Source organism: Marmota monax, unplaced genomic scaffold (genome assembly GCF_021218885.2).
Source record: "Marmota monax isolate L192 unplaced genomic scaffold, Marmota_monax_Labrador192_F-V1.1 WCK01_AAM20220418_F8-fsc00013, whole genome shotgun sequence".
In the NCBI taxonomy this organism is placed as follows: Eukaryota; Metazoa; Chordata; class Mammalia; order Rodentia; family Sciuridae; genus Marmota; species Marmota monax.
This window is the reverse complement of record NW_026692202.1, coordinates 11,969,616-11,992,891: the sequence shown is the minus strand read 5'-3', so window position 1 is coordinate 11,992,891 and position 23,276 is coordinate 11,969,616. Positions and strand designations below refer to the sequence as shown.

The 23,276-nt window shown below is 33.7% G+C and overlaps 1 pseudogene; it reads right to left on the bottom strand.

Annotated features, from left to right (window-relative positions):
- Window positions 1-7,881: 7,881 nt before the first annotated feature.
- The window catches only part of LOC124083233 (trifunctional enzyme subunit alpha, mitochondrial-like), a 51,285-nt pseudogene continuing 35,890 nt past the window's right edge, over window positions 7,882-23,276 (bottom strand).

The following is a 23,276-nucleotide window of genomic DNA, read 5'->3' as shown; positions in this document are numbered from 1 at the left end:
TAATCTTCTTCTTATGCTCTTCCTCCCTGCTCTGTTTTGAGTCGTCCCCCCTTATATCAAAGAAGATATTCTGCATTTGTTTTTTAGGGATTGGCTAGCTTCACTTAGCATAATCTGCTCTAATGCCATCCATTTCCCTGCAAATTCCATGATTTTGTTGTTTTTTAGTGCTGAGTAATATTCCATTATGTATAAATGCCATATTTTTTTATCCATTCATCTATTGAAGGGCATCTGGGTTGGTTCCACAGTCTAGCTATTGTGAATTGTGCTGCTATGAACATTGATGTAGCTGTGTCCTGTTGTATGCTCTTTTTAGGTCTTTTGGGTATAGTCTGAGAAGGGGAACAGCTGGGTCAAATGGTGGTTCCATTCCCAGCTTTCCAAGGAATCTCCATACTGCTTTCCAAATTGACTGAACCAATTTGCAGTCCCACCAGCAATATACAAATGTACCCTTTTCCCCACATCCTCGCCAGCACTTGTTATTGTTTGACTTCATAATGGCTGCCATTCTTACTGGAGTGAGATGGTATCTTAGGGTGGTTTTAATTTGCATTTCTCTGATTGCTAGCGATGGTGAGCATTTTTTCATGTATTTGTTGATTGATTGTATGTCCTCCTCTGAGAAGTGTCTGTTCAGGTCCTTGGCCCATTTGTTGATTGGGTTATTTGTTATCTTATTGTTTAATTTTTTGAGTTCTTTGTATACTCTGGAGATTAGAGCTCTATCTGAAGTGTGAGGGGTAAATATTTGTTCCCAGGATGTAGGCTCCCTATTTACCTCTCTTATTGTTTCTTTTGCTGAGAAAAAACTTTTTAGTTTGAGTATGTCCCATTTGTTGATTCTTGATTTTAACTCTTGTGCTATAGATGTCCTATTAAGGAATTTGGAGCCCGACCCCACGAGGTGGAGATTAGGGCCAACTTTTTCTTCTATTAGACGCAAAGTTTCTGGTCTGATTCCTATCTCCTTGATCCATTTTGAGTTAACTTGTGTGCAAGGTGAGAGAAAGGGATTCAATTTCATTTTGTTGCATATGGATTTCCAGTTCTCCCAGCACCATTTGTTGAAGATGCTATCCTTTCTCCATTGCATGCTTTTGGCACCTTTGTCTAATATGAGGTAGTTGTAATTTTGTGGATTGTCTCTGTGTTCTCTATTCTGTACCATTGGTCTACCTGCCTGTTTTGGTACCAGTACCATGCTGTTTTTGTTACTATTGCTCTGTAGTATAGTTTAAAATCTGGTATCGCTATACCGCCAGTTTCACTATTCCTGTTTAGAATTGCTTTTGCTATTCTGGGTCTTTTATTTTTCCAGATGAATTTCATGATTGCTTTTTCTATTTCTGCGAGGAATGAAATGGCTCCTTTTCTTGGGGACAATTAAAGCCAAGATGGATATGGTACCTTATCTGCTCTCAAAGAATTTCTCTTACATACATTACCTTACTATATGGTGAAATGGAATAAACACCAAGTAGAAAACAAATACCATAGAGAGGAATGAATACAAAATACAGGTATTTTATGGGACATAGAACAAGTATGTGATTGATGCATTAATGAAAGCCTTAAAAAATAGGAGACCTATAAAGAAATTATTAAAGACAAGTACACCTTCTTCAAATTGCTGATATGGTGACAAATTTCATGAGAAAGCAACATGAGGAAGAGTACAGAAAAAAAGTGAGAATAATGAATCCTTCTTGGGAAATAACAGAATAAAGTAGATACAATTATTTTTGCCCACTGAATACTGATTTCTGCCTTCTTAAGACAATAGAAGCTTTATCTTACTCTAGTGAACTTCCAAATCATCTAGTCCTGATAGTTTGTATGTAATGTTGCCTCTTTGCACAATGCCAGGATTGAGCATGTCATCTAGGACTGGCCAATTAGTATCTTTTTTCTTGAACCCAGTGATTGGTTCAAATATATGCCTGTGATGCTTCACTGTAATAGAACTCAATATTGGAGTTTTAATTGAAAATACCCCCCTCCCCTCTGCTGAGCTTGCTAGACTGTGAGAGTGTATCCCCATATCAGCCAGGGAATCACAATAAAAGAAGAGCCTGTCTGAGAATAAAAATTCTAAAAAGGAAGTCAGAGCTAAGGGTCAGGGACAGTGTCCTGAACTTGCCCTGAATTTTTGATTATGTGAGCCAATATCTTTCTTGCATCTCCCCTCATATTTTTTTAAAACTTGGATTAATTTGAATTCGATGTAAATTATAATGAAAAGATCCTAGCTAAACTATAGGCATGGAAGTCCCATCTTGGTAGAATAATCAGTTGAATTAACAGAAGCAGCTTGGCCATGCTGAGACTGGTAAGGTGTAAGGCTGGAGATGTATGGTAATACAAGTTGGCACAGAGCTAAGGAAAGTATTGATTTATTAACAGCTAGGAGTCATTCTAGTGTTTTTTTTTTCCAATGGTAGATTAATGTAGTGAAGCTTGTAATCTTTGTCTCTTATGGGTAGTTTTTTTTTCCTACTGTTTATTCTAGCGTTGGTTACATTTATAGCAATGCTGGATTTGTTTCTTATGTAGAACTTAACACTTAAATTGATTAAGGCCCCAAAACTTAGATATTGTGCTTCATTAAAAATAGACAAGAAGATTTTTCCTAGCATTGGTAAGTAGTGAGCACAGCCTCACCAGACACCTCTCAGATGAATTTCATCTTTCCCTCTTCCAAATCCTTATATCACGGAATCACTATTTCTTTTATAGTAACACACCCAGTATGACTTGTGCTATTGCTATTATTCAGCCCCTCCCCACTTATATCAGATTGTAAAAGCCTCCTTTGTGGGCAGGTACTAAATATTATGCATATTTTAGAAGAAAGTTTTCACAATGCCAGTCCACTTTCTTGAATAGAATAGGTAGTCTAATGCTTATGGAAAACATTTTACTTTAAACAGACCATTATCATGTTCCTATCAAGGCAGGTATTAGTATTTGGCTTAGAGAATGGTTACCTGTTAGAAAATTTTGTTACCCTTTGAATGATAAAAGGGAGAAATAACTCATGGAAGAGACTTTTGACATTCTGAATGTGAATGGTATGTGTCCTAGAACAGGAAATTCTGTGTCTCCACAGACCACATGAAACACTTGGACATTCCTAGGGCCATTTTTTTTCTCACTCTTTATGCCTTCTGCTTTCTTTTTATGTTAACACTCAATAATTCTTTTTCAAAACTTGTTATATATGTGAAGATACTCCCTTCCAGAGGAGGTGGAGTTTAATTCTATCCTGTACTCCCTCTTTCCCATTGTTTCCTCTTGTGGGTGAATGAGACTTGGTAATTCATTTCCTATACATAGAATAAGTAAAGGGAAAACAATAACTTTAAAGAATCTTAGGTAAACACTGTCTTAAATAAGTGATGAGAATTAACATCAACCATGATGTCACGTGTATAACATGTACCCCTGATGTGATGTGACACAATAGCAATTTACCTCAGTTGTTTCCAAAAGCCTACAACCCCATTAAAAAATGACAGAAAATGTAAGAATAAGGGACTGTTTTGGGAGGGGGGACCAGTGATTGAAACCAGAGGCACTTAATACTGAGCCACATCCCCAGTCCTTTTTATTTTTTATTTTGCCACGGGGTTTCGCTAAATTGCTTAGAGTCTCCTTCAGTTGCTGGGGCTGGCCATGAGTTTTCAATCCTTTTGCCTCAGCCTCCTGAGTTGTTGAGACTAGAGGTGTGTACCAGCACACCCAGCTAGAAAGAGACTTTTGCAGGATATTTGGCTAGCACTGCTTAAGACTGTGGAGGAAATATTGAGAAACTGTTATAGACCAGAAGAGACTTGGGAGACTTGACAACTACATGCAATGTGGTTCTCTGGATTGGATCCTGGAATAAAAAATAAATAAATTAATGGGAAAAATGGTGAAAGGCAAATAAAGTCTAGAGTTTGACTTTAGTAATAATGTACAAATATCAGTTTCTTTGTTTTGATAAATGGACCAAGCTAATGTAAAGTATTAATGTAAGATGGGGGAAGCTGGTGGAGGGTATACAGGAACTCTTAGAACTATCTTTGTAAATCTGAAGTTATTTCAAAATTTAAAAAAAGTTTATTTGAATAATTGTGAAATATTTTTAATATAAAAAGCTAAGAGAGATATAACTAACACTGTATCCTCTAAACTTAAGAAGAAAAATTACAACTGTAAAGTTTATATATGTCTCCACAGTCTTGATATCATTTTCTTGAGAGGTAACAACTATTCTGAATGTTTTTATCATTTGTGTCCTTATGTTTTTTCCTACCTATTTATAAATCCATATACTATGTATGATATTGCTACATTTTAAACTTGAGTTAATTATAACATATTGTGTATATATTTTTTCAGTTTGTCTTATTCACCCATTAATATGGTTCTGAGTTTCATCTATAAAGTTCCTGCTCCAATCATTCATTCAATAACTGCTTATTATGTTTCATCTACATGTCAGGCAGAGTACTAGGTACTTGGGATTAAGCAGTGAATCAGACATTCCTGGAATTTTTGGGCTCAGAAATGGATATATAAAATGTGTATTGATAAGGTGACAGTCTGATCAGGGAGATATCACACTATATAAGGCTGTACTATGGATATTTGTTTTTAACTTCACTGCTATGTATGAATACTCCCTGTGTTCGAGATTTTATCTTGATGGCCTGCAAGATGCTTTGTTTGATTGAACTAATGTCTTTTAAAATTCAGTGTTAGCTACCAACAGCATTTAAAACTTAAGAGATTTCTCATAATGATGTGGATTTCCAGCTTCTTCTGAGAAATCTGGCCCTATGCTATTACTCTCAGACCACTTTGCCCTTTGCCAGACTACCCTGTTCAACCCACATAACCCAGGAAGTTTGAGATATATGAGCTGCACAATAGGTATACATATGCTCCTTGTTACCCCCATATAATCTAGTAGACATTGTCATTGATAGTATCAATAAACATGGGAGAGTGAAAATATGCATATATTGTAACACATAGATCAAAATGTTTTCAACTCTGTATGTGCATTTGTAGCTTTTTTTCCCCTTGAAAGAATGATATTTCTTATGGATAAACAAACCTGTTTATTCTACAGGTTGTCACTCTTTTCTAAATTGAATACTTTAGCTGAAGTTCATTTAATTGTTTTTTGAGGGTCTAATAAGTGCAGGACATGGTTGCGTCTGCTTAAGTGATTTAAAGAAATACATAGCTTAGTCCCTATCTTCCAGGATCTTGTAGGGTGATAAAGCATATGCACAAATAACTTGGTAGCTCAACATATTTATTGAGCACTTGCTGTGAACTAGGAACAGGGAACTTGTATATTCAAAGAAAATGAGATGAGTAATTTAAATAATTCTTGACCTTTAATAATAATACTTTATTATTATCCAGGGCAGTGGTCCTTAGAGTGGGATATGCTAACATGGAGATTGGTGGGCCCACATGCAAACATTCTGATTCAATGATTGAAGTCAGGTAAAGGCATCTCTTTAGTTTTAACAAGTATCTCAGGCAGAGCCAAATGTATTGTGAAGTTGATAGGGCCTAAAAGTGGCAGAGCTCTTCATTTGTACTGACTCTGTGAATTCTGTAAGTCACTAAGAGTAAAAGCATATTTTAGGTGGAGAGTATGTTTTAGGGAGCCAGGTTTCTACCAAGAACCATTTCTGTGAAAGTACTTTAAATATTATGAAGTGACCTGACTTCTTGAGTATCTAGTAATTTTTTTGTTATTTCTTTTCTTATGCTAAGTATTCACATTTGTATCTGATTTTGATTCAAAATCTTGTACTTTATTCCTTAAAATGACCTCATCAAGTTATATAAGCTTCAGGCTGCCATTCATAGCAGTTCTGGTGCATGTTATTCCTGGATCAATCTTTGACAATTGTTGATCCACGGTTTATGGCATAGGATGGGAGATAAAATATTAACTACCTGTAATGCTAGCAAAATGACATAAGGGTTGTTATTAGAGAATCAAATGTAATACTAGAGATGAACAAGGGAAGAAAATTTAATTTTGACTGGGAATTTTAGGTTTTATGTCTATATCAAGCATATGAACCCAACTCCAGTCTGCCATGCAGTGGTAGTGTGAATAGTTTCACTTATTTACTACACACAGTCTCTCCATAAGGATGTGTTGAAAGAGTACCTAATAGTGGACATCTATTTTTAAAATTTGGATGTTTTTAAATTAACAGGAACCTACCTTTATTAGCAGTCTACTTCTCAGTTACTCTGCCTTTGCACTCCCTACTAACTGTAGCTTTTGAAAGTTGATTTCACTTTTCCCACATCTGCCCCATCTCTCCCTAACCTGCAAGCTTACACAGTTGTTCTTTTTGAGGCAGTCCTCACTGAGGCAGAAAGTAGCTTCAGTACAACCATACAACTGGGTTCTCAGTTTCATCCATAATCCAGAGTTGGTAACCAATGTTAGGTTTGATATCCTGGTCATTTCTGAAAATTTTACCAAAAGCAGAGCTGGGGGCCAGGAGGTGCATTTGTCTGCAGTCTACTTTCATTGCTCTCATTCCTCTTAAATTCCAGAGAAACCCACCCCTGTGTTTTATCTTAATAGCATAATTCACGATTTGGCTTATTCCAACCAGAATTTCTCAGTGCCTCAATTCTTGTTGAATGCCAGTCTGTAACTATTGAACAACCAGGTTAGTATGGAATCTGGGGCTGCAGATGTTATATTTTTTAAAGTAGTGCAGAGACATTGTGACCATGTCCCCTCTTTTATTTGCTGAGAATAGCCCAATCACAGCATTTTTTGAAAGCAATGGATTTCATTAGGACCTTTCTGAAAATGGAGCACAAGAAAGAATTCTTTATTCTTTTAAAAATAAATAGGTACTGTGGTTTTTAAAGTTATTTTTATATTTCAATTAGCAGAGCTTTGGGGTAAAAATGACTGAATGATTGAACAAATTGTGGGTCTTAATAACTACATAATATCTGGCATGCATGAGTGTCTTTTTGCATGCTGGGCACTAAATGAATGCTTTGCATAGAGTACCTTAAACTGTTATGTAGGTATTAGCAAACTCCTTGTACACATAGATGACAAAACTGAGACTTGATATGAATTATATCTTGCTCAATGATGCATAGCAATAAAAAGAGCTGGAATTTGAACTCAGATTGTAGATACTCCAAGTTTATTATCTTTTAGATCAGTGCTATCTTATCTTGTTTAAAGCTGACTTCTCATAGGCCTGTCTATATGCTTTTTTTATCCATGATCAATTTCCACATATATTCCAGTTGCAAGGTATTGATATAATTATAATCAATAAGTACCCATACAACCCAGGAAAAGGGAACCTTAGCAGTAGTGCCTTAGAAGCCCAGGAGATTATGTGAGTATATTGGAGACAATCCAGGGTCAAGGCAATGCCTGGGGACATTTTCTTTTTTATACTAATTGATATTTTTATCATAGAGCCTCCTCAAACCTGTAGGAATGTTTTCTGTTGACCAGGAAGAATCTTGGTCTTCTTTAGGTGCATGGAACCATTATTTCTACTAACTGTGCAAACTCTGAACTATTGAGACTCCATTTGGGCATATCCTAGTTTATATTATGAAAGAAAAAAAACAGGGTGGTCAGTGATATAATTTCCTAGGGTTAATATTAAGCATTTTGTTAATTATATCTCTAAATCATAGCTCTATCACTCTGCCATTTTCCCATTTTGAATAGGGAATCTCCATCATGTAATTTGACTTACTTGCTAAAAGGTCCCAGAACCATCGTCTTGTGAGGTATTGGGACCACTGAAGTATAATTGCCCAGAGAACTATAAACTTGGTCTCTTTACTAACTATTCATGTGAAGTTGCCGAAAGTGAAGATCATGGCATGGTGGCTCCGGGGAAAAGCTAGAGTCATTTCTAGTGGAATAGAGATGTCATCAAATACAGAAGAGATCTTTAGAAACAATGCCACTGGCTGTACTTTTACAGCCATGTAACCTGGGAGTATAGATTACCACAGCATGTCAGTGCCAGTATTGTGCAAAAGATATACCTGTGGACTAGCTCCTGCTTCTTTCTCAGTGACTGTTTTATCATCTCATGGACTTGTGTTACCATGACTAGCTATGGGCCTTTTTTCTTTCTTTCTCTTTGAAAGGATATATTTTTGAATAGCATAGGATAAATCCACTAAAAAGCAACTATCTGTAAATCTTCCAAGCTAGATAAGGTTGGGCTTACTTTTCTAGCTTCTTCTACCTTCCTCTGGCATGGGGTGGGGTGGAGTGGGAACAACATAAAACAAACAAACAGTGAACTCCCAAAAAGGTTACTGAGGTAGGTAGGCATTCTGAATGTTGCTTAATAGTACCATTGTCTCTTAAGAAACAAAATGAACATTGTCCAAAGCCATGAGGATGTGGATGTGTATCATCCTTTTCTAGACTGCTGGATAACTGTGTTCTTTCTTTTTTCTTTTTTTCCTTTTCTTTCTATTTGGAATTTGAAAAGACAATATTTACCTGTCATGGCTTTGAAATCCCCTGGTTTGAAAGAAAGGATTTATGTGAGCCCTGGGGGATAAGGATTGTGACTTCCTTTTCTTAGGGTCCCACACAGTGCCTGGCATGCAGTAAGCTCAAAGAAAGTGAATCAAAACTGACAGAATGTACCTAGTGTGTTTCACGGTCACTTCCGCAGGTCCGTGGACATTTCCTTTTTATACTGAATGAGATTTACATTGAGGCATATGCACATTTATATTTACCCTTTTTTTTTTTTTTCAGGCACAGTGCAGCTCCAAGTGCCCTCTGCACGTGTGATTAAATATTAATTAGGCTTCTAATATAAGCAAGTGAGTTCACAGGCCCGAGTGTCACATGAATAATTTATGAGGTACCCGAAGGCTCAGCCTGGAAAGCTGATTGGCCACCTTGGATTTGTATAATTACGAAGTTTCATTATTAACAGTAGAAGCGGTGGAGAGATTTGCCTAGCTTGAGGGACTTTGAAAGCATAAGCTGTCTCATTAGGGAAAAAGGGAATAAGGCAAAATATGCAAACTTGTTAGTAGAAAAGAAGGGGGTGGATGAGGTTTAAACTTAGCTTTCAAACATGACTATCTTTTGTATGCTTTTAAACATATCTATTAAAATTGGTATTCTGATTGATAAGCATGTTTGCTTTCAATTTTTAGTATACTGAGCAAAGCTTCAAAGCTTTTGTTTTAAACTGAAGGCTAGAATCTTTAATATTTTACTGAAAAAGCCACAGGTAGCCTAATAGGCCCTGTGGAGTGAGAAGTGTGGAGGTAAAAGAATGAAGACAGTCCAGGGCTCTTGCTAGAATGTGTGTTGTGCATGCAATTAAATCTCAAGGTCAAACAATTTACAGACAATTACTTTTCTAACATCTTCAGAAATGCCTGCTTACACGTCTTTAATTTTAAATGATACTGATATTCCAATTCTCCCCAAAGGTTAATGCTGACTAAATCCAGCTGTGACCTGACACGATGCGACAGCACAGTGCCTAATTATCCTCTGGATAGTCATTTACTTGAAACCATTAAAGGAATAGGCTGAGAGGAAGATTTAGGACCCTGAAAAAATGTTAGCCTGACTTCTTTCTTCTTGAAGATGGGATGGGCTGAAAAATAAAAATAAAATCCTGCTAAATGTTAGCCATTTGCTTTGATGGCAGAAAATTGTTCATCCCACTCTGTTTTTTTTACAGGTTAAATTGCTAACTAGTTCATTTTATCCATTGCCTACGGCTGGCGCTAAATGTCAGTGACAAATTTTGTACTTGTCTTGAGGAATGAATTAAGTTATGCACAAAAGCTATAGTGCTCTTTTAAGATGAGTGAATTGCAGAGGGAAAAAAGTTGCTCTTTTGAAAAAAGGATTATTTTGATTAAAGGCCTTTTCTATTGTAGCTGAAGACAGGTAGTGGTTTAAGATAATTCTGACAGTTACCTCCCACAGAGGCTGCAGTCTTTACTAGAAATTTCTCTAAGAGCAATTGTGTCAGATTATATACTATGATTATTATCATAAGACCATTAGTGATGGTGAAAGAAATTACTAAAAAAAAAAAAAGAAAAGAAAAACCACCCAGTTTTCATTAACTAGAGTAAAAATCATGGTTTTCTGTGTGAAGTCAGCATTCCATTACTGTTATATATACCTTTCACAGTGAGTTGCAATGGAAATTAAAGAGGAACACATGCTTGCCAAAATGTTGCAAAAGTGAACTCTAGATTCTTAGATAATATTTAGTAGGCAAATATTGGTAGACATCTCCATCCCTCTTGTTTTTACTTAGTTGGCAGTTTTGTAACATCATATTAAAAACTTATCAGCAGTTTGATATCCTGTTATACAGTGGTTTATTATTACTAACTTATGTAAAATGAAGTTTGCATCAGTTCTTTTCCTGTTTTCATTTTCCTTTTTAAGGGTTACTTATTCGATACACAGAGTTTAAAATAGTAATAATTTTGTCAGTACTGAATTATTCTAGCTAAATTTTAGCACTATTGATAAACAAAATTGTTAATTAAAATTAAAAATGCAATTTTTAATAAAATGCTAGTTCAAATAGCAAAATTGTGGGTAGTCAAATGGATAGTTGACCTTTAGTTCTAATTGCTGGATACTTTTTATGTGGTGAGAGAATTTACCTTGATGAACTTCTATGATTAGTATATAATTTCTATTCTGTCCAAAATATTTACTTGAAGAAATAAAAATATTTTGATGGTTTCTTGCTGAAGTAGTAATATGATGTTTCCTAGCCTTATGTCATAAGGGAAAAGTATAACTGTGTTTTGTTAATTGTACACCATTCTATCATACTGTGAAAATATTGTAGAAAATTTGCTTTTAAAGAAAACTATAGTGATTACTTTTAAAACCTTACTTAAATAACTACTTGCTTGGTATCAACTCTTTAAAATTGCTTTTAAATTAATAAAATGAGTTGTCAAATCAGCTCTTCCAAAGTAATAGATAAACATAGGTGTTTGAACTTCTGTTAAGACCCAGTATTCGGCCTTGGCAAGGCACAGCTTTTGCGACTGAATGGTTTTCTCTTTACCCTTCAGTTCCCTACCCCATTCTCTAACTACTGCAATCCTGTTCTATAATTATGAGTAGTGTGAATGGCCTCTCAGTTGGAGTTGCCATTATCTTCATCCTTCGCAGCAAGAGCTTTACTCCGATGATGTAGAACAAGATTTTGAGGAAACAGCCCAGGCCTCAGTATTAGGGAAAAGGTGTCTCCCAGAATGTTGTTTAGGATAATTTGTATGTGTATGTGTGTGTGTTTCCATGTGTGTGTGTACTTGATATGGTGTAGTGTGATATGGAGAAGGAAGTGCCAGCTAAAGAGGAACAGAATTTTGTCTAGAAAAAAATGATTCTTATATGCTTTCTTGAGTTTGGGTTCACATAATTTCTTTTGCAAATTCTGTAATTGCCGAATGCTCTATCACCAGGGTATGTGTGTCTACATTTTCTATGAGTAATGTTTGTGAACTCTGGACTCTGTATAATGGAGATCACATGACTCCATTATTTATTCACCTTGACTTATTTATTCACCTTGTTGGAGTAGAGTTCAATAACTTTGCACTAATGTGGTGCTGATTTTTACATGATGTTTTTCCTCTTTTTTCTATATTTATGATCCATATAATTAGCACATAAAAATTATAGGCTTGAAATCTCATTTAGTTTTTAATAAATGAATAAATAAGTTGCTGGGTAGGTTTTGTCTTCAAATTATTCCCACTGTGGCTTGTTGGCATTAATAGGGCTACTGGAAGTTTCAGAGGGAATGTCATTTTCCCAGTGAAAATCATCTCTGTTATCTCCACATATGTGGCTGAGAATATGGACCTACATTTAGAAAGTGTTCAATATTACAAGAGGTGTGTAGTGAATTCTAGAGTATATTTGGGAATTTGCTTCCACATGCAGCTACTTGTATAATCAATCCCACTGTGTTTACAGGTGAAACCATATTATGCTTTTTTTTTTTTAATAGTAGAATTAGGGTTGGGGATATAGCTCAGTGGTAGAGCACTTGCCTAACACATGTGAGGCACTGGGTTCAATCCTCAGCACCACGTAAAAATAAATAAATAAAATAAAGATATTGTGTCTATCTGCAACTAAAATATATATATATTTTTAAATAGTGGAATTAGTTAGAGATGTAGAAACTTAAAGAGTAATGTCTTTGCTAGGAGGTAGACTGAGAACCAAAGCAGTCTTACTTTATATGTAAATTGGAAATATAATAGCAATGTATCTTTTTGTGCTTTAGATATGAATTCTGACCAGTTTCCTGTTGTCATTGGTCAAAATTTCTAGAAAGATAGCTTGTTTTAGTGATAATCAATATGCAGCACAATATTAAGAAATGTAATTTAATTATTTATGCCATTGTATCTTATTTTGTAGGGAATGTAAATTTTAAAGTGATTTCTAACATGATTTAGTGCACCATAACCCTTTCTTCTAAAAATGTAAAGTGCATCTATGCAGATGTACATTACTGAATATTTTTAAACCTATTTAACTTAAACTATCCCTTCTCCTCACTTCATGGGTGTTCAGATCACATATATGATAGAGGGCAATTAAAGGATGAGTCAAAATTACTGAAAAATAAACTTAATTGTGTAACCATGATATAAATCTTAACTTCATACAAAATTCTCAAATTGTCACTGTGTCTTTCCACTGACTTGTACTTATTGTCACATTTAATGGTCATGGAATACTCTTAATGCAAATGAAATTAATAATATTTCCTATTTAAAAGCAGCATAGTTTATTTATTTCTAGCTCAGAAAGCCCAAGTACACTGTCTAAAAATTCAAACATCATACTGAACTTGCAGACAAGTTTGTCCAACTTAGATTTCCTCTGTGTACAACTTATATTCCCTGTTTTCCCTTGAGCATGTCTCTTCTGTTTTGGCAGAAGCTGTGGTCTTACTCAGACAGAGTCAAATAGTTTGTTGGAGAATGATGGCTGAGAAGACACAAATAAGTGTAGATGTTATATGTCCACTTAATGTTTATTTTACTGTTTCTCTGCGGGAAATTGGAACTTACTTGTAGATGTATGTAAACCCAATGGAGAAACATATTCCTTTATAGAACAAGCAAGCTACTAAAGTTATCTGTGTTATCATGCTAAGGAAAATGACAATAGCATCTATACTTTTCTGAGCACTTATTGTATGATAAGTACTTTATAAGATGCTATTATTTAATCCCCACATGTACTCTGCAAGATAGAATCTATAAATGAGAAATCTGATACTAATACACAATATGTATTATACAAGTGAGTCTATTTCACCATCATCATCTCTTCCTTTCTTCTGTGTTTTAATAGAAACACTCCATAAATGGGAAAAAAGAATAAGTTATTTGGAGTAAAAATTTATGTACCTATTCTTTCATGAGATTCACATTGTGGCTCTGGTTTTTTACCTCCCTCTTTCCCCTCTTGAAATATTTTGCTAAGCTTATCAGAACCTGCATCTGTCTATCAGGTATTTATGATTTTTCTAATCAAATAAGATCACTGAGGACTTGTAGAAATATCATTTAGTGTCATTTTATTTGGCATAGGAGACTTATAAAAGCTGATATGCTAAGATTTTTTTTTTAGATCATACTTTAGTAAGTACAAGAGAAAATTTAGATGAACTTCATTTTAGATGTTGTCTTTTAAGCCCTTCCTGGGATCTGATTTATGCTGACGCTGTAGGCACTATATAAACAATATGTTGTAGTGCTCCTTCTCTCCTTGTGCTCCCACTTCCATTTCCATCCTAGTAAATCCTTTGAAGGTTTTATTATTCAGGGGTGGGAAGATTGAAGTGAAAGCTACAGAATGATTTAACACTGTGGGAACTTAATCAATAAGAGTGTTGCCGAGAGCTCCCAGGAAAGGGTGTTGTTTTCCATCCAGATGATAATGAGGCCGAGTAGCAGCAACCTCTGGAGGAGGAGTGCTGGGGCAGCGATTCTTTGGTGGTGCTTTTGCTGGTTGCTAATTAATAGTTTTGAGGCCAGTGGGGCACCTTTTGGCCTCTCTGACATTTGCAAGCTTTTCTGTGGCTTGTCCCACATGTCTTTCCACCATCAGGGGTCACTCTCAACTGTATTGGAGTCTGACAAGTCTAATTGGCTCGAATCTATGCAGATTTAAACATCTAGCCCACATGCCAAAAATCTGATGTTTTCTCATGCTGCTTCTGAGTTCCTGGCATTATGGGATTGGTGCATGCCTGAATTATTATGTATCAGCTTATCCTTCTGTTAACATGTTAAAGAGCAATTAGCTGGATGTGGTGTAAGAAATAGGGAAAAGAACTTCAATGCAGTTCAGTTGTAAATGCCTTTTATATTTAAAAAAAAAACAAAAAAAACTGTCAGACCATTGAGCATTACTGGTTGGAGAGCAGATTGAATCGTATAGTCAAATTTTTTTAAAGAGTGAATAATTTCCCCAGAATTGGTTTAAAAAAAAAAAAGAAAAAGATCCTTGCTGGGCAAACATACAAGGATGGTATAATGTAAATCACCCAAACATTCTTGATTTACTTACATCATCTCACTTCTTTTCCCTGATCTTATACTTCTCTTAAATTCTCAACTTTTATTTTATTTTTAAAATTTCAACTTCCTTATAACTGATTTGTGGCCAACTTGCTAGGTAAATTTTCTTGTAGATTGTATTTTGTCACCATTGCCAGTTTATAGGATTCTGAGTTAACTGAAGAATGCTGAGCTAGAAGATGTACTCACAATCAACTCAAGTCATTTGGATGAGACAGCGCATTCCAACTGTTCTTGGAAATTTTTTTTTTTAGTTGACATATACAGAATAATATAATACCCATGCTGACAATTGCTCTATGGCTTGCAAAATATTTTGTCATGTTTAATCATAATAATCTTCAGAAGACAATAGCGCAGTAGAGGAAAATATCTTTAAATAATAACATATTTAGAGAAAAGTTAGATGACTTGCCAGTGTGCCTGTTTCTGAGTCAAATTGAATTTTGATTACAAGCCACTTTTCCATAAGAACATTTATGAAAATATTTTTTCAGTAGATTAGTTCATAAAAATCTTTTTAGATGATAGATTAATAGATTGTATATTAACTTTTCAAAATGTGTTGGTATAGTCAAACTATTTAAGGAGTTTTTAAAAGACAGAAATAAAGTGAAAAATTTACCTACATAAGTTAAAAAATTTTACTTAATAAAATTGAAATGTAATTTAACATTAAAAATTTTAGCTCAAATGTACTCTAGAAACTAAATATTAATTTCACTTCTATCTTCTGAAGAATTTGTACCATTTTTGATAAATGATCTGAAGACATTAACTTTTTTATACTACATGGATTTCAAATTTAATGCTATGAAAGGTCACAAGACTCTGGTTGAAACTATTGGCAAAATTCTTACTTTTCATAAAATGTTGATAAATAAAAATATGTTCAATTCAAATAATAGTTTAAAATATTCAATATTCAGTTCAATGCTAATCTTAGCCTTTATCTCAAGTACTTGAGAAATCTGAGAATACCTTTTATTTTTTTCCCATTTTAGCATAAAATGTTGTAAGTACAACATTATTTTTCTAAAGAATCTCTAATTAATATCTCAATGTTGCTCAGGTCTTAAACTCATCTTTAAGTTTCCTCATAGCATATTTACATTTTAAATGCAGTTTTGGAAAAAAATATTATAAGATAAAAAGAAGTGTGTATGTGTGTGTGTGTGTGAATGTGTATAGTTGGGTATTTCATAATAATTTAGAATTAATAGTCTCAGTAGAACTGATTACACAGAATATAATTACATGTGTTTTTTGTTTTGAGTTTCTATTCATGTACTATTAGACATACTCAGAATCATAAGCATGGGCATTTAGAGATCAAACTAGCAGAGAACTTAGATATTATTAGTTTAGCTCCTCATTATACATTATTTTATTTATTTTTCTGATTTTTTTCCCAAAACAAATAATTTGAGGTCCATTAATATATGAAGAAATGGGAGAACAGCACTTCAATGTCACTTGTGGATTTATTCCAACATTGAGATTTGCCATTATGAAATGAATAAACATTAATTTTAACATTTTTGTCCAAGCAGTTTTAATGAATAGTGTCCCAATATTACCATATCAAATTAAAATGAGACTACTTGTGTTTCTTGAAGAAGAAATACTTTTAAAAATATCTACTATTTGTCAAGCTAGAACCAGAGATCCCTGTTTGTATGGTGAGTCCTGAACTCGTTGCTCTGGCCTAATTAATATTACTGCTTACCTTCACTCTCAAATCATATGAATATATTAATTGAATGTATGCCTTCTTTTCTATTTGTCTAAACATTCCCTAATAGAATTAAATCACCAGGAGATTTGGGATTTTAGTTTGTATTGTTCATTAATTAATTATGTGATTTAGGTTAAGTAAATCTACTAAGTCAAATTTGTCAATAGTGAAATAGGAACAGTGTACCTTTCCTAAGTGATAATAGTGTCTCACCAGAACTTCCATAGCTAGTTCATTTAAAATACATAGAGAGAAGTTTTATTATTGCCTAACAAATTTATTTGAATAGACCTTGATTTAAATCCTGGCTCAATGACTTTACTAAATATGAGTTTTTTGTGGAATTATTTTGGGATGTAAGTGTGTGTGTGTGTTTTGTTTATCATCTCAAAATAAAAGAAGAGCTACCACCCCTCACCCCTCTGGCACAGACTAGATAAATGATAGAGAGAGGTTGTTAATTTCTCCTTCCCAATTTTATGGGAATAATTGGATAAATGAGCTTATAGTCATGTGAGTGTGGCTTATCATTATTGTTACAGAGTTATGATAAAATACCATGTTTCATCTCTCTTGCTTATTACTTTAATCTCTATGTTTAAATCTTATCATTATATTTTAAGTAAGGAGAAATGATTCTAAATGACTTTATGTGACATGTCTCACTAATGGGGAATCAGAAAAACTATGAAAGATATCAGCTACTTGAACCAAAAGGGATGTGATTTTGGTGGGCTTCAATTGTAGAGAAATGGACCAGAATAAGTTTTGTCAACTATCTGTAAATTAAGGAGAAGCCTAGACAGAGGCAGAAGCTAAAATGGGGAAGGGTAGGGAGGCATGCAATTTGGGCTCTAAATGTATCCCTTGATTTTCTCCATGTTTAATTTGGAATAAAGACTAATTGTTGGTAGGGAATGTGGGTAGGGGTGGGCCTATCACAGATAGGATGGGGAGAAGTGATATGTAGGGTAAGGGAAATTTTAGCATGGATTTCAAGTTTAATGCTATGAAAGGTCACAAGACTTTGGTTGAAACTATTGGCAAATTGTCTTGTTATGCAATGAGTCAGGGAAGAAAGATGTAGGTGGAATAAATCAAAAGTTTATGTCCTGGTTGGTTTCTTTTTGTCAAATTCATTATTCAATGATGCCTTTATATCAACTGCTAGTTAGAAATTGATTTTATGAGGTTTTATTTTGAACTGGGACACAAATGAGTAGATAATCTCAGATTGTGTAATAGTAGAAGGCAGGAGCTCTGTACCAAGCAAGTTTATTTACCAACTTATACCAAAAACCAAAGAAAATAAATTGTTAAGCAATTATTGAATTTTTTAAATACTTATTTTCCCAGAAAATAAGAGCTTTATTGTAAATGTATCTAGAATGTCTATTTTTTGTATGTTCAAATTTTCCTTGTTGTTACTGAGTTAGAAGGATCAATCTCTCCAATCCCACAATCAGTTGTGACTATATCCATAAAACTAACAATGGATGTACATTTTCAAAATTGAAAGTCATTATAAAACAATGTAGGCCACTGTAAATCATAGCCAAAAACAGTTATAATGGAAATCTTTTATCTATGTCTGATTCACTAACATACAATTATTCTGAGAGCTAATAACTTTTTTTCTTGGAGATAGGGCCCCAAATTCAATTTTATAGCTCATAGTCCCAGTAAATAGAAAAAGTCTGCCAAACCTGCCTTTATAAATCCTTATGACTTCATGTTTTCAACATATGTATTAAGCTAGAAAAAAAATGGGAAGTGAGATTTGATGGTTCTTTACTTGATATATATATATATATATATATATATATATATATATATATATATATATAGTTGTTAATTTTTCTATTGTTTTAGAGATATATATGATATATAAGTAGAATTAATTATTTCAATAAAATACAAGAGTACTTGGAAGAAATACTTGCTCCTCTCTCAATTGAGGCCATCATCAATCCACACTTTCTACTCATTGAGAAGATGGGCTACAATACTCAGTTCCCAGTTCCCCCAGTGGTATTATTAGAGGGGAGTACGGAGTTCACTCCTAGAAATAGGCCTCATCGATGCTTCCTAGTTCCAAAGGAGAATTTTACTAAATAAAGCAAGTCTTCTGGTGGAACACTTGAAGGAGAGATCTACTTTTTCAAACTGAGAAATTGAGTTCTTTTGAAGAGTTTCAGAGTCCAATGTTGATAATTGCTTTTAAGATTATTTAGTAATATTTTTGAAGAGTTATTTTTTGTTTAAACATTTTTATTTTTATTAAATTTATTATTAACTATTTAAATTTAAATCAGATATTTTCACTTGCACACAAAAGAAACTGTCTTAAGCAGAAAAGGAATTTGTTAAAAAGGTTGAATATTATCCAGTTATTAAGAGGTATTAAAATTAGTCCCTGGAAAGACTAGAGAATCAGGCTACATGGACAGGAACAAATCCCAAAGTCATCTTATAGAATGATCTGTTGGACACAGATATGATACCTTGTTGCCTTGATAATATCTGCCCTGGAAGCTGCTACTTGAACTGCTATGGATATGGTCACTGCAGCTAACCCTTATCTTTACTACAATAGAATTCTACATAGACACTAGGATGGTGATGCCTTTGTTTGGCTTTGCTGAACACCTTGCCATTCTGGAGACTAATCCAGAGATTTAAATGATGAAAACCATAAAAATGCAGAGTCTTCTAGTAGGATTGAGTATCTTCTCACTAGAGATGTTCAAGTAGAGACTAGGTGAGCACTTATTAGGAATATCTTGAAGGGAATTCTTTCATTGTACAGTTGGAAATAGTTAATATTTAAGTATCTGTACAACTATTAGTTTAAATCTGGGAAAAGTTTCAGGATATATTTATTCTTCCATTATTAATAGTCTTTACTTTGTTTATCTAGATGAGTATCTGCTGGAATTTGTTTTGCATATGACCCCTTCTAGATGTTCTAGAGATGAATGAAGGTAGGATGTAAGTTGGTGATAAGGTTTGTCCTATCCATTTGATACTCCAAACAGCAACCGCTTCTGACTTAATAAACTCAGAAATAAACATAAAGAGGGAGAGAAAGGGAGGGAGAAGGGGAACAGCAAGGATGGTGGAAGGAGACGTCATCATTATACAAAATACATGTATGAAGATATGAATTTGGTGTCAACATACCTTATATACAAACAGAGATATGATAAATTGTGGTATAAAGGTGTATTAAGATTTGTAATGCCAAAAAAATCAATAAGAGAGCTCATGTATAATGGCATAATTTGGCATGAACATACTTTATATACAGAGTTATGAAAAATTGTGCTGTGAATGGATAATTATGAATGTAATGCATTCCACTATTGTCATGTATGAAATAAGTAAATAAATAAATACATTTACTGTGGGCTATAGACCTCATCCTATTTTAGTGAACAAAAAGTCTCTAACTTTATTAATTTTACAATCTTATGCCAACAACAAAAAAATATAATAAAACACTGTCTGTAAGCTAAAAAAGAAAAGAAAAGAAAAGAAATAAACATAAAGAAAAACCATTGTAGTTGTTATGGACTTCCAATTTAATATGGTTGATTGAACACAAACATTTATCTTTACTCTTCATGAAACCCAATTAAATTGAAAATAAGATTAATATATATATAAACACATGGACAAAAAGAACATGAGAGGAGAGGTAAGTAGATGAGAAATGTTTCCAGTTTTGGAACATATGTAAAGTGGTATCTAATGCAGCAAGAGAAGAACACTGATATGGAAAATTGTGAAATTGCAAGCACTAGATAATTCTGAGGTCTGTAGTGTAATGTGGAAATAAGAATAGAAGGAATTATTTTAAATGGTATAGTTGACAGTCAAAGAAAATGGAAACAAACAAAATAAATAATGAGAAAGGAAAACTTGTATTTTAATCTTGAACCTAGAGAGTGAGAAATACCAGAAGGGGTAAGGAGAAAGAACATCATACCTTGTTAGTAGTTCAGTGATCCTTCATGAAGGAAAATCAGCTCAAGTATCAGAAGATAAAATATTTTTCATCATATTTATATATGCTGCTTTGAGGCTATCATGCTTACAGGAATCTTAAAAGGAATTTTAGATATTTAAATAAAATTTTGAAATGCTTTTATCTCTTGAAAATTAACTCATTCACTTTATTTATTCAATAATTATTTTCCCCCTTGATACTGTAATAAGCTGAGAGTACAACAGTGCACAAGAGAGGCACAATGCCTGTCTTCATGGATTTCATGATCTTGAAATCTTAATTAATTTTTAGTCTTTTAAATAGCAGGTATGTCTTACATGGAGAGACAAATGTTCCTACTAATGTGATAGGCACTTTGCATTTATCATAGAAGCTCTATAAGGCTTCATTTTTGTTTGTCTTAATAGTAACTATTTTAGATTGGTGTAGAAATTAAATAAGGGATATTCTTGGCTTAGTGCCTGTCACTAAATAATCATTCAATAATTATCAGCTTTACTTAATCATTTTTTTCTTATGATCATGATGTATACTTAGGATTCCATCTGAGCAGATGAACGGAGTGAAATTTAGAGAATTTGTACAACATGCTCAATGTACCTTGGCTTTTAAGTGATGGAATTGAGATTTGAGTCCAAGTCTGTCTTACTCAGACCATATGCTCTCTCCACTCTATTATAAATTTTCTTCTAGTACATTATACACGATCTGCCTTTTTAGGTTAGCTTTACTATTGAGCCAGTATTTACAAAATAATTAGTTATGGTTCCATTGAAAAACTAAGAGGTCAACATTAATAAACTACTATTAATTAAATCACACACTTCATTCAGATTTAACTAGTCCCCTACATGATCACATTGCATTTTGTTGTATGTCTCTGTAGTCTCCTTTTCTTGGCAACAGTTTCTTCAATTTTCCTTGTTTATGACCTTGGCAGTTTTGAAGAGTACTTGTCAAGTTTTATGTATGAGTGTGTCTAAAGTTTTTATCTTCAGTAGAGTGAATTTATATTTTTTGGGGAAGGGATGATACTGAAGAAATTTAAGTGTCTTTCTCATTGTTTTGTATCAGAGGTTACTTGATATTAACCTTCCTTATGGTCATGTTAACCCTGATCACTTGGATAAGTTATTGTTTTCCAGCCTTCTCCACTATTAAGTTCTTCTTTTTTCCTTTTTATGCTATGTTCTTTCAAGAAATCACTAAATCCAACCTACAACCTACACTAAATTTGGGGATTACATTTGTACAATGCCCTTTAATTTATGATGGGGTTACTTATTGATAAACCTACTTTAAGTTGAAATTGTACTTAATGCATCTAAACTACCAAACTTTGTATCTTAACAACACAGTATACTTTAAGGTTGCTTGTTTATCCTCCTGAAGAAATGCCTGACTGGGAGCTGTAACTTGCTGCCACTACTCAGCTCTGCAAAAGGTATGGTAGTAAATATCGATACCCATGAAAAGATCAAAATTCAAAATTCAAAGTACTGTTCTTACTAAATACATATTACTTTTGTACCATCAATAAATCCCCCAAATTCCAAGTTATACCTTTGTAAGTTGGGGGCCATCTCTGTATTATATGAAATTCTTCTGAAAGAAATTTTGTCTCCCTCCCAATTTTCTCAGCTTCCCATATTATTTTTCTAAAAATATATTTTATTTCACATTTTACGTAGTAATTGTATATATTAATTGGGAATGGTGCTTGTGACATTTTAATACATGTGTATAATGTATAATGATCAGATTAATGATCTACCACTTAAGACATACCTCCTTCCTTTGTGTTGGGAACATTCAATATTTTCTCTACTAGCTATTTTGAAATATTAATTGTCATCAGTGATAGTTATCTCTCTGTGCTATATAATATTAGAAGTTATTTTTCTTATAAACTGTACTTTAACCCATTAACTATTGTTTCTCCATATCTCCCTCATCTATAGCCTTCCCTGGCTCTGGTAATAACTAACCTGTTGTATTCTCTACTTTGTTGAGAACAATTTTTACCCTACATGTAACCGAGAACTTTTGGTATTTATCATTCTGTACTTGACTTACTTCACTTAGCATAATGATCTCTAGTTCCATCCATGTTGTTGAAAATGAAAGATTTTATCTTTTCTTATAGCTGAATAGTATTCCATTGTGAATATGTACCACATTGTCTTTATCCATTTGTTAATTGATGGGCACTTAGGTTGTTTCCACTTCTTGGTTACTGTGACAATGCTGCAATGGACTTTGGAGTATAGATATCTCTCTGATATGATGATTTCATTTTCTCTGAATGAATAATGAGGAATGAGATTTCTGGATAATATGGATGTCCTATTTTTAATTTTTTAAGGACCCTCCATACTGTTTTTTACTAATGGCTGTGCTAATTTACATGCCCATCAACAGTATGCAAATGGTCCATTTTCTTCTTCTTCCTCACAAGTGCTTGTTATCTTTATAGTCTTTCAGATATTAGTCATTCTTACTGGGATGAGGTGACAGCTCTTTGTGGTTTTGATTTGCCTTCTGTGATGATTCGTGATGTTGAACATTTTTTCATGTCCCTGGTGGCCATTTGTAAGTCTTCTTTTGAGAAATGTGTATTTTGTTTTTGTTTTGTGTTTTTTGTTTGTTTTTGTCTTTTTTTCCTTTTTCTTTCTTTCTTTTTTTTTTTTACTATTGAGTTTGTGGAATTCCTTATATATATTCTGGATATAAACAACTTGATTCATTGCTAATATTTTCTCCCATTCTGTATGTTCTGTATGTTGTCTCTGCACTTGAGAATTTTCTTTATAGTGCATAAACTTTTGAGTTTTATGCAATCACATTTTT